Source organism: Mya arenaria, chromosome 2, assembly GCF_026914265.1.
Source record: "Mya arenaria isolate MELC-2E11 chromosome 2, ASM2691426v1".
Lineage (NCBI taxonomy): Eukaryota > Metazoa > Mollusca > Bivalvia > Myida > Myidae > Mya > Mya arenaria.
Window position 1 is genome coordinate 20,688,928 of NC_069123.1, and position 13,278 is coordinate 20,702,205.

At 36.1% G+C, this 13,278-nt stretch overlaps 2 long non-coding RNA genes and 1 pseudogene across 2 annotated transcripts; 2 read left to right on the forward strand and 1 right to left on the reverse strand.

Moving 5' to 3' along the window:
- The first annotated feature begins 427 nt into the window (after positions 1-427).
- LOC128204537 (zinc finger MYM-type protein 1-like) lies at positions 428-2,275 on the forward strand (annotated as a pseudogene).
- Positions 2,276-7,181: 4,906 nt separating this feature from the next.
- On the reverse strand, positions 7,182-9,157 carry LOC128204575 (uncharacterized). The gene is made up of 3 exons (XR_008256149.1): positions 8,881-9,157; positions 8,145-8,539; positions 7,182-7,901 (listed from the first exon to the last, which is right to left on the reverse strand). It is a non-coding gene; the product is annotated as an uncharacterized LOC128204575 (long non-coding RNA).
- An 828-nt stretch (positions 9,158-9,985) lies between these two features.
- Positions 9,986-12,199, forward strand: LOC128204598 (uncharacterized). The gene is made up of 3 exons (XR_008256152.1): positions 9,986-10,093; positions 10,651-10,714; positions 12,073-12,199. It is a non-coding gene; the product is annotated as an uncharacterized LOC128204598 (long non-coding RNA).
- The last annotated feature ends 1,079 nt before the right edge of the window (positions 12,200-13,278 follow it).

Consider the following 13,278-nt stretch of genomic DNA (forward strand, 5'->3'; position numbering starts at 1 on the left):
ATGTCATATTGATCAATTAATTGCTGCGGAGAACTACTTGGCCGTGTTGAAAGGGCAGAAAAAAGACATTGAGTGCACAATATCATCTCAATTTAACGCCATGGTTGATATGAATCGTCAGATTTTAGTGTCTATTGTTGAAACAATTATTCTTTGTGGTCAGCAAAACATTGCGCTAAGGGGTCATGATGAGTCATCAAGCAATTTCCAAGCGCTGTTGCATTTCCAGGCAAAACATAATAAGCTTCTCAATGATCATTTGGTAAATGGTGACCCTAGAACCCGGTATACATCGCCCAAGATTCAGAATGATCTGATAGGTATTTGTGGCCAACTTATAAGTGGCGATGTCGTTTCGAGGTGTAACGACGCTGGCGTATTTGGTTTCATGGCGGATGAGGCAACGGACGCTGCCACTATGGAGCAGATGGCCCTATGTGTGCGCTTTGTAGATTCAGAGAGTGACGAGATACACGAGGAGTTCCTCGGGTTCTCCCAATGCGAGTCTACCACTGGAGAGGCATTAGCTAATGCATTCATTGAAAACCTCACTAAATTAGGTATGCAAAACTATTGAAAGTATTTCATGGTTCTGTAACACATAAATTATGTAGTCGCATAAATGATCTTTAGATAATCGTCGGATTTAGATTAATTATACAAGTGAAAATTCCATACAGAATAAAAATACACCCTTTAGAAAACCTTTTCCTTTTTGTGTTGTATGCAATTTTCATGTGTCGTACACTTTTTATCTTATGTAATGTCGTGTTAGGGTCTTTGCTAAAAGATTAAAATAGCAAAAAAAACAATAAAACTTACCTACTGTTTAAAAAAACGTTCTACAATGCTTATCATAACTCGTTTTAAGGTGTCAAAACGGATCAAATGCGTGGCCAGGGGTACGACGGTGCCAGCAATATGTCGGGCATACATCGTGGAGTGCAGGCGAGGATTCGATCCCTCATACCAGAGGCGATATACACCCATTGCAAAGCGCATTGTTTGAACCTCGCCATCATCCATGCATCCAAAGAGGTTTATGCCAGAAACCTTATGAGTACGGTGCAACAGGTGGCATTCGCCTTTAATTATTCCGCAAAACGCTTACTTCAATTCCAAGAAACGCTTGCAGGAGATGATTTCAGCAGGGAAGGCATGGCGGAGCGAACGCGACTCCGATCACTTTGTGAGACTCGCTGGTCAGCACGTGCGGACGCTTTGCACACATTCCTTGTATCATTCAGGTATAAAACAATCTTGATTATACAGTCAAAAATGAAATCATTGCGTAAATATTGTTTTATTGTTATCCAAACACCATACTGGCATGGACATACTTTTTTGTATCCTGTAGGACCGTGGTAAAGACACTCGACCGACTTGCCGATGAAGGGGATACGAAGGCTGCGGTACATAAATTGTCAGTTACGAATTTCGAATTTATTGTGACCCTGGTGGCGATTGAACATCTTTTGTCAGCCCTAGTTCCACTGTCTAACATGCTACAGGCGAAGGACTGTGACTTGCTTCATGCAGCTAACGACACACGGGTCGTTATGGTTCTTCTTCAGGTAAATTTTATTTTCCATTTGTAATGATAAATGTTAAATATTCAGCACACACGTGTAAGCATGTACATAATAATTCGTTATAATATCCGCAGCGCCTTACGACTCCTAATTCTTTAAGGCGGAGAGAAATGACGATGAAGTCTGGAACAGCCTGTTTCAGAAAGCGGTGGACATTGCTGGTGACGTTGAAGTCATACCCGCCGCTCCCAGACGTTATGGTCGTCAACTAAATCGACCGAACGCCCCAGGCAATACGTCCGAATTTTGGAAGAGAAACATGTATTTGCCTTTCGTCGACCACTTGCTGGTAGAATTAGAAACACGCTTGATGCAGGGCCATGGTCGGTTCTGTGCCCAAAAGCTTCTTCCATTGAAGGTATCTTTTAACATACATATACATCCTTGGATTTGTTTGCTAAATCAGGTATATGATTTATTGTAAACTGATTTATTTAATGAATAAAAAATCTATGTCGCAACATTTGCGTTCTTTTGTAGATTCAGAATGACGGTCTTCCCCGGGAGAGTATCAATGACGTGTACCAAGCCTTCCAAGCATGCCTAGATGTGGATGAAACCATTTTTGTCCGCGAGTGTGAGCGGTGGCGTATGTGGTGGACGGACGCGACGTTGGCGGTTAACCGTCCAGCTGCCCCGGCGTCTCTAGCGGAATCAATTACGCTTGCAAGCAAAGCCCTTTACCCAAGCATACGACAATGTCTCACCCTTTTAATGGTCATGCCGGTGTCTACGGCAACAGCTGAACGGTCGTTTTCGGTAATGAGAAGGGTCAAGACATACCTAAGAAGTACGATGGGTACTGAGCGCCTGTCAGGTCTTGGTCTCATGAATGTATACAGAGACAGAGAAATCAGTGCCGAACGCGTTGTCGACAAGTTTGCTAACCAGCAAAACAGACGCCTTGCCTTTGTGTTCAAGGTTTAAATCTTAATGTCGCTTGAGAAAGACACAATAGGGAAATTTATGAGATCAATTATGTTTAATAATATGTACTGCGTATCAGAGAAACAGTATATTAACATTTAATCAATCTGTTTTGATTTTTTCTACCCAAATATGTCGTTAATATAGCCCCTGGATAGTCACGAAATGCCAGTAAATCGCTTCCTTTTCAAAAAAAAATTCAGGGGGGGCATGCCCCCGGACCCCCCTATTATGGGAGTACACTTCAAAATGACTCAGTTACGCCCCTGAAGGGCGAGGGGTGGGCGGGGCAGTGGTTACAATTGACAAGTGCATTACAATCCCGGATTATGCTGCAAATAAAAACAAAATATAAGGTGATAAACTTACGCTTACTTAAGTTGAGTTATATCCAGACCAGTGTTTATATCGCTATTTGTGAAAAGATACTTGTTCAAAACTGTTGTTTTGTCAGAATTTGATCAAAAATGAGCTTGATACATCAATTTGGACCAAACAACTCATGTTCCATGTCATCTTCAGCATCGTCGTAACGAGGTTAAATTTTGGTCCCTTGTATTATGACTTGAATAAAATAGTACAGTACTTAGTTGATCATTCCGATTTCCATTCAAAACGAGTCACTAATTACGCAATATAATCGCTACCAGTCTCTGATACACATGCTTTATTGCATAATGATTTCTTTAAATAATGATCCTTTAGTGCATGAGACGATCAACAATGACTTCAAGCATACTCAAAACATATTTATTGTCAAAAATAAGATTTAATTTCCAAACTTCGAGCCACATTTTTTATACCTGAAGCCGCCATTTTAATTGAATTTATTGAAACCCATGTTAAACCGATCGAGATACAGTATAAAAACACTACGCATCGGTAACTTCCCTTTACAAAAACACGAAAACAAGCGTAGAAAAATTATACTTGATTATTTTTAGCTTTTTAATAAATTATTACCTGAAAAAAATCTGCTTGGTGATCAAAATGGAGGTGCGGGCGCACAAAAAAAATAAAAAAAAAATTACATTTTCAAAAAAATAGGAGCGGTAAATCCGAGGAACGAAATATCAATTTGGTGTGGCCTTTGTGCTGTTGTTTCTTGTTTCTAGTTTGTGATTTTTTGTCTTTGTGTTCTATATCTTTGGTGTTTACCCTGTGCCATTAAATGGAGTTTTTGTTTAAACTTTTGGCTACTGAGCTTGTTTCTGTAGTGTTTCACATAAGTATTCAACCTTTCATTTGATGACCTGACTCAGAGTGACTTATTCTAAACAATTCCGTGGATTTTTATTTACATCCCAGAAAAAGCAGTTATACATGTCACACAGCCTGAACGAAAAAGTGGACAATCAGGCAAACGGACGGGCAATGCATTATATATTTTTGATTCAATTGGGAAAGCTGTCAGTCGCATGCATTGAAACCGAGAACAGCACTGGCTATGGAGCCCAGGTAGACTCTGTCAGGACTGACAACGCCCTTTATTGACTTATATTAACCTGCGCTAAGTCAATAAACCTAGTATCCAAAACAAAACAAAAGGTACATTTTTGCTTTCCATTTGAGGAATGAAATACTTGATAGTAAATTAATCATATATTACAAGATCCGTTTAATGAAGTTATTTTTATGGACCTCTTTTTTGCTTACATTAGAATATGTTAATGCCTGACACAATCAATATACTTCTATCTACTTTACACTATTTTCTATTAAACGGATATACCCAGTACTCAATTTTTATACCCAGTATATTTAATGTGAACAAATCTTTACAGACAAAATATGGAATATAATCCACTTTTGAGAATATCAATTATTCGTAAATTAAGAAATTTATGTAATTGTACAGTTCAATATGTTGAACACGTGTGTAACTTTGAACGAGCGGTTTGGTGTCAAAACGACTTTTAGCTTTCACCCAAATCTCGGAGCTATCGCATGTTTACTTGTTGGGTAAAACATCTGACGATTAAAATCAATATTTATTGTCAATAAAAATAACAATAAGCAGAAATATCATGTAACATTTTACCTGTTGTATGCATTAAACATGGCCATATCGCGTGTCTTATTTCACGCTAGTTTTGTGCCGTGTGGACGACTCTTAATGACTCCTTCCCGAGATCTAAAAAGGATCAAGAAAATGTGTCTATTTCCTGGTTTTATTATGAGATGAAACACTTCGAAGTCAACAGTAAAAGTCAATAACATATACATGTATCATAAGTATTAACCACATTTCATAATACAGAATAATGATTTCAATATTGTCAAATAATAAGTTTCTCTTAAATTACAAATTAATCTTGATTGACAATTAGCAATTAGATGAACAAACAATGCATTGCAAATTCTCACATCAATTTCTGAGTTAGTTGGTTTCAGAAGTATACAAAGAAGCAATATACATACATGTCAACATCTTTTGCTGTCTTAAAAGAATCAGATAAGCTTAAAACTTTTTCACTGACAAATTTCTGCTTTTTTTTCAATCGCTTCCTGCAGCCAATTGTATAAACAGATTTACCCAGGGTAATATTTTACCGGCGGTAATTTTTCTGGTAAATTGGCGGTAAGCAATTGTATAAAACAAAATTAAGATTTTACCAAGCTATTTACCGCGGTAATATTTACCCTCCACCAAGATGTGGGTAAATTGATTTACCGTCTCAGTTACCAGAATCAAGATGGCCGACCAGACATAAACAAACGCTCGATTCACAACTCATTTTGTCGATTTTAAAGACAAATTGAAACTTCGTGAATAGAAAACTGTTCCATTACATCAATATCAATATAAGACAGACTAAGTTAACTATCTAACGAAAAGCGAACAATGCAGCCAAAAGAATGACCGAAAAGTGTACAGCGCTTAGATGTGACTGGGGTGTATAAGCCATAGACAATACTACGCTTCTTACATAAATCAGTTACACCTAATCAGAACATGATGATTATAAGAAATGTATAAATACATTTATAAACATATCAAGACTGATTTTCCATTCTAAATTATCTTTAAATACTTAATACAATATCATTGAAATAACTTTATAGCATGTTTCTAAAACGGAAACATTTAAGTCTCAAATACAACTGTTAATCATTAAAAAAGAAAGAACAACCTTACACAAATAAGCAAAATTCTTACCTAAAAAGGATCAAGAAATGTGTCTATTTCCTCGTTTTATTATGAGATGAAACACTTCGAAGTCAACAGTAAAAGTGACTCGAGCGAGGAAAGACACAACTTTTAGAGAATTGCCAAAACTATCATCATCCAATGACAAAGGATGTTACAAAAAGTCATGCCAAATACATGGCCAATGAAATTGAGACAATTAATCCAGACGCAGGGGACACTAGGGGCTGGGCCCTAAAAATGTCATTGTCTGACTTAATCTCAATTATCAGTTAAGCCGGGCATTCTGTTTATATTACAATCTAAAGTTTCGCAACAATCTTTAGACTTAGTGATAGGTTGTCAAGAAAAAATAATTACACAGCGCTATACGCTGTGTATATTATAATATAAAGTTTGACAACTATGTTTGAATAGACTAATAAATGTCATGAAATAATTTGGCTATTATCAAAAATTCTGTTTTACTTTAAGCACCAAAAATGTATGTTTCTAACAGACAAAATATTCTAAAATTATGAAACATGAAAAGTACTAATGACATTTCGTAAAACTTCATTACACAAAAGTACTCGAAATTTTACAGCATAACTTTACCTTAACCTTGACCTTACGACAGGATTTGATTGACAGGTCCTATCAGCCAATCAGAATGTAGGGCTGATAAGCCGTGTTGCTATCCGCCATTTTGTCCGTCAAACTGACCAGAGTCCGTCATATACATGCGCTGGCAATTCCTCGCCTTTTTAAGTATTATGGTAAAAAGGTGTTGTCATGGCACTTGTAATTCGGATACAAGGTAGCCAGGCCGACTAAAGATGGCTTCCAATTCGTTCCGTATTCGAAACCAGCGAGTTATTTAGAAAAATGCAAGTGCTGTATCAGACTCTGTGGAAGACCTCATCAACAGCTGAAATTTTGAAAGATCGTTCAAAGGCGAAACATCTATACGTCTGTACAAAAGTATTTTTTTGAACAAAACTACTTATTTCAATCCGCTCAAAATTTATTTAATACTGAAATTGTCCGTGCATGACCTAAATAAGTGTTACTATTTTTAAACTATAAACATCGTACATTTATGCTTTGGCTTGTGTTGTCAAATCGGCATTAATGGCCATTTGATATCAGGTTCAACATGGACACGATTGATTTCATTCAAGATAGAGGTATTTTTGTTGATACCGTTATGTAGTTTTTATAAACTGCTTTGCTTTCAAAGTAAATCAGGAAATATCGTACAACTAAATTTTTGTCCGAACCATCGCATGCTTCCGAATCTCATCTACTCTTATTGTTACTATGTAAACAATGGCTTTTGTAGCTGTCATTCCGACACATTTCATAGATTTCTTATTTTCATATCAGCACTTTGTCGACGGGAAATCCAATCAAGAAAACCCTGACCCTCAAGCAGCTACTGTATTTGACCAGCTCACATCAGCTAGGCCTCCTCCAAAACTCAGATAAATATTTGAGCCACCAAAAAAAAAACGAGAACAGATCGGTCTGAATCGTTAAGGTATTATTTTCTGTATAAAACAATTTATTTCACTGTACATTTAAATCAATTATTATGTTCATTAGAACTTGATTCTGCCAAACATGTGCTGTAAAGACTTAGACTTATTATGAATAAAGAACAAGTCAAACATGTACATATTTTCATTGTTATTCTTATATTTTGGGCCATTTACGTAAATCTACAATATTTAATGATAGTTCATCCAATGTTCAGAGTCCGGATCACATGCACACTCGATTAACAGTATTCTTAAAGTTGCACTCTCATAGAATTCTAGTTTGACACTTTTTGTCTCAGAATCGGCTTATTTTGGCATTCTTTAAATTAAGATCGAATATATAAATCACAAAGCAAACTTCTCCGAGCCAAAATATGATAAATGCAATCGAATCCTGTGTAAGTTGTCAAAGTGATCAATCTGTGAAAGTGCAGATTTAACAGTGAAAAATAACTTCTGCTAATGCTATATATTTTAAAATATATTTGCCATTGCAATAAAGAGATATTCACCTACAATATCATACATAAACACCAAAGAAATATCAAAGTTTAAGTAATGTATTTAATAAATCTGATATTAAATATGCAACAACTGGTGTTATACTCCAGAACTGAAGCTAACATCATAGAGGTACATCCTTCCAAGAATCCATCAAAACAACATGCTGAACAACTTCAAGAACTCTCTTCGAAAGACCACACTTTCCTGAAATAAATAAAAGATGCCAATATTAAAATAAATCAGTTACATGTATTGTTAAATATGTTAATACTAGCTGTAAATGCTACTGCCTTTGATGTTTGCTTTCTACATGTATATCATAAAAAAATATTGACAAGATAATAGCTAATGTTTTGTGGTTGTTGTTTTTCTCTGGACAAATAGTCCATTACTTTTGTACAGCAAAGTAAAACTAAATGTTATAAAAAGTTTTAAAATAGGTCCTACCGATTATTTGTAAAACTTGTCATCACTGGTTTTCTCTTGCGGTTGACATTGCCTGGACTGGCAAATATCATGTGGGGGGGCGGTTTCCGGTCTTATGCTAGGTCCCCTGTGGTTAGGCTTGTTGAAGACAATAATAAGGGGACTTCCTTATCTCCATCAATCGGAATACTTTAATGGTGTCAACGGTAAATAGCAGGAGACCCTCCACCAGCCTTAACCGGTAAATGGGGGGAGGGTAGTGTGTGTGTGGGTTAGAACCAGCTGCCCGGTCAGCTTAGTTGGTTAGAGCGCCGGGCTAGTGTTCTGGTGGTTGTGAGTTCGAGCCCCACACCGGGGGCACTTTTCCTCCCAGGTCTACTTTTACAGCCAGAGTGTGTGAACATGTTCCACAATTTCTGTAAGAACAAAAATCAAAGCATGTGAATGTTTGAGCAATGCAAAAGTTTCAGATTGGTATCACCCACGATTGTCACTGTCAACTATTACATTATTATTCATAAGGGGGAGTGTTCAATCGCTTAGAACTGAAACTTTTTATGCATAACCCCAATAAACCATTTCTGCTCATACTGTAGAATACAAGGTTATACTGTATAGCTGGCATGTAACTGTTATTTAATGTCACTTCCGGGTTCCCCATTCGGGCCATTTATGATTTACTCATATTGTGCGATGATTTAATCTTTGTTTCAACAATATTGTAAGAAGGACCGGTGTTATTAAAAGTTAAACTTACCATTGTTTGCATTTACAGTATGCGTCACACACACGCTTTTCCTTTGTATCGATGTCAATGTTGACAACATGGCGGCTATCCGATTTTCTCTGACTTGGATAGATTTCACCCCGTAAATGTTAGATATCGTCATTTTCTAAAGATATAACGAGCCTTCCGATGTAGCAGCCAGTTACAAATTCCTTTGACTTCTGTTTTATTCGCATTGTAATGTCACATTTATGATAATTTGTCAGGAATATCGGAAATCGAAACGACGCGAGCCGCCATTACTTCCTCGTTTGTTTGACGGACATAGACAGAGTTCGCTCCCTTGATATCAGGGGGCGTGGCTTAGAAGCCGCTGTCGTAAGGTCAATAGGGCTACTATATCCGGTGTACAGTGATCCTCTGGGAAAATGCTACATGAAATCGCTTAGTTGTAACCCCTCCTTCTTACAATCGTCGTAAACCGTCAAAGTAATCTGCCTTTGGCATATGTTAAAAGAGACTACTAGATATATTTCCTGCATATTCTATAGTCAATTGACCAATTTGAACGCAAAATAAGACTGGTTGCTGGTGTTTAACGACGCCTACATAATTATGGGGGTGAGTTCAACTTGTGTACATTTAACAACGTTTAAAAAAACTTGACGAACAAAAGCAATATGGTCATCATGTTATATCACCATCGATAACTTTTTTGGACATTGATATTGACGGGGTAATACTTGCCGATGGGTATTTCTATCCCGCTGAGATTGCAATAACACCCATAACACATATTTTAATGCTAATTAATTTTACCAAGTAGAGGCATTGATTTTAAACATTTGTTCTAGAAGGACCAACCACTATTATAATTATAACCAATGAAAGATGGAGAGCGTGTGCCTACTGTGACGTTGAATGGTTGGCGATCGAAAATAACATAAATCAAAGCACTGAAAGTGCTGAGGGACGGTGCCTCTGGTGTATGTGCAGAAAAATATACAGGGAGAGCTGCCTGGTTTCAAAATCGTGTCGTTGTTATCAACTACTGACAGTTTGGTTATTTCAAGAGCCAACTTTCGTCATGCATGACTATTTTTTATGAATGTATGTTAAGCAAGCGATCACTTTGTACGAAGTTGCATACGAAGATTTCTGCGACCGTTTTATTAACGCTTTCGTACGTAATTACTCTTCAAAATGGGGAAGGATCGGACGAAAATGTAAACAAACCGTAGATGTGAGTATACTAAAAAATCGCAAATAGTGATTTAATCTGCTTCGCTTTCGAATAATCAAAATAGACATTTACTATTTATTTTAATAAATATAGTGGGTGGTAACGTTTTGTCGACTACGGTTGCTACGGCATGGTTTGACCCGTTTAAACAGCTGTTTCCTGTGTCACATTGCAATGTTTTCAGGTTATGACACATATCGATACCAACTATATTCATTTCTTATCGCTTGTATTGTGTATAATAATTGTTATGGCGTTAACATGTTAAATAATCACATTCCAAAAGGTAAATGTACTATTACGTTCGTTAATTCTTTGTTCTATTCGATTGAAAACCCCGGAAGTACAAATTTAAGAAAGAGTTTAGTTAGCGAATATTATTTGAACTGTTTCCTTAAGGTATGTAAGTTTACACACTCAAATATGTTTTAATATACAATTCTAAATACTAACCAGTATACAAATGACATTTGTCATTACAAATAGGTAGACCTATTGTCAATTACAGTATCCTCTTTGTTTGTTATTGATATGATTTATTAAGTTTTTCATTGCAGGCAATCTTTTGAAAGAAAAGCTCAGTCATCTGAGATGCAGTGTTGCAGCACTGAAAAGCATTGGGTAAGACTGTATATCTCAGCGTATGATTAAACCAACTATTGCAAAAACTATGCAAACAGTAATCGGGGAGTAGGATTATTATTATATTTTTTAGTGTTATTAGACCCAGTCTTTCAAAAACAGATGCAATTGCCATTATTACATAGTATGAAATAAGAAAATACTTGCTACTGCTTCTTGCAAACTACCGATTTTTTACTAATACAGTGAAACTGCGTTCCCTCGAACAAGCGGTCGCTCGAGAACCGGCGTTCCCTCGAGGTCGGAGCTTGGTCCCGAACTTTTTTCCTTCTATTTTCATATAAAATATACCCACGCTGCCTCGAAACCTAATTATGTCGAGCAGTCGAGCAATATCCTCGGTCCCAAGTACACAAATCGTGCACAAAACCTTATGGCTCCCTCGAGGTAATAATTTCACACTTTTTCCCGAACGCGTGTTCCAAAATAAACAAACAATTGCCAGGTGTTAAAATTTTCGCAAGTTGTAAAAATTGCAATGACAGTTAAAAGGCAATTTGATAAGGTGTGAAAAACCGTTTTTCACTGTTAACGCATGACCGATATTAGTTGATATGGGCATTTGAGATGATAATTATGACAAGTTAATGACGAGAAGTTAATTGTGAGAAATTTAAATGAGTAATAAAAATATGATTAAAACACTACCATATCGATCCAACATCGGAATCTCTGAAAAGAATTCCTTCTTGTCACTTTGTTTTGCAATATGGCAAATGAGAAAGAACTTACAAATTGTCGAACACCTGAGCAATCTAGTGAAGGACCCATGACTGGGGGGATAGCTTGATCGGGTTCCTTACTTTCAAAATGTCACACCCAAATGAAAGAAAATAATTGTCAAACACCTGAGAAATCTAATGAAGGACCCATTACTTATACCAAGACACCAACACGCCCACTCACGTCCTTTACAGGAAAGAATCGGTGTCTTAGTAAACAGTCTGTTTGACGACTTCAAACTTAAAATACACTGAAAGATATTTCATATCAAACTGGAAAATTGAAAATCGGGTCGCTCGAAACATCGGTTCCCTCGAGGTTTTGCCTCGGTCCCTGGCGACCTCGAGCGATCGCAGTTTTACTGTATATGTAATCTTAATACAAAATATCACTGTCAAGGCAGGCATTTCATTTGAATTTGAGAAATGGCTTTTACAAAACAAATTTGTGCTGTAGTGTTTTTTTTATCTCTTAAGATAAATGTGTACTTTTACAAGAAATATTATTTTAGAATTGTATTTAAAAAAAATGTTAGACCATTTCTTTTTTTATTTTACTAACAACTTTCACGTTTTATGGATACTAGTAAAGATTATGTATCTTCTATTTTACAGGTGCCCATCATAGTGTTTCTCTTTGCCTGCAATCAGGATACATTAACTGACCTTTGAACTGTGTTTTCCAACTTGGGATTCAAACACATGCCCTCTTGGGTAGGAGAAAGTCAGACAAACACCTGTGGCTATATTACTACACTTCTCTAAGTCTCGCTCTATGAGTGATCATGATGTGAAATAAAACAAAATGCAGTCATCTTTTTGTTATATTAAATAAGTTATGAACAAATAAAATATTTCAAACATTTTATTAATTCGTTATTTTGAAAAACAGTATGAATAAACATACATGTATACCAATAGACAAACAAATAATTGGCAAAGAATGGGCACAAAAATATGAGAATATTGAAGTTGGAGATTTATTGTTAATATTGATTTTAATGTGACAGAAAATGCCCCAATTTGCCAAAAAGCATTGAATATCAAATGACAATGCTTGGATTTACAAAATCCTGCCCAAATGAGTATAGATCTGTGAGTTGCTGTTTGGTATGTGTTCATAAAAGTCATGATATATAAATCAAAGTTTAAAAAAAAATGTTGCAAACATAAAACAGTGGAGGATCTGATGTTATGTTGAAATGATATACTTATATAAGCTATTTAAACTGTATATGAGCAGATTCTTATGGAAATATGAGCTTTAAGTATTACTTTATTCCAAAATGGTGACCTAGAAGGTTTAGTTCCTTGTATTGGTCAATGTTATATTATTCACTTAACAGCTTGAGGTAAATGCAAGATATAATACAGTCAAGTTCAGAAACTGCTCAACAGTTATAATAATAAACCCTTCCTCACAATATGGTGTACATTTGTGGGAAGTTATATCAAATCCTTCAAAAGGTTAAAGAGACATGGAGCAGACACAATTTGTTACAGACGGACAGACAGACAATTGGGGCTAAAAGAATTACTCTATTTCAGGAGGAGACATACTTAGCCAAATGGTTCTTGAGAAAAAGTCATTAAAAATAATTTATGCAAAGTACAATAAACAGGCAGTCATAAAAGTTAACATGAACACTAACTTAGGCTTAGATGAGTAAAATGTCTTAAACAAAATAATTGAGAAGTTGCCCAAAATGTTACAGCTACATGTAAGAAATGAGCCAAGTATCAACAAGAGATGTTTGTCAAACATTATGCCCCCACCTGAGCGTCATGTTGTCAAGATTATATGAATAATTTAATGAAATA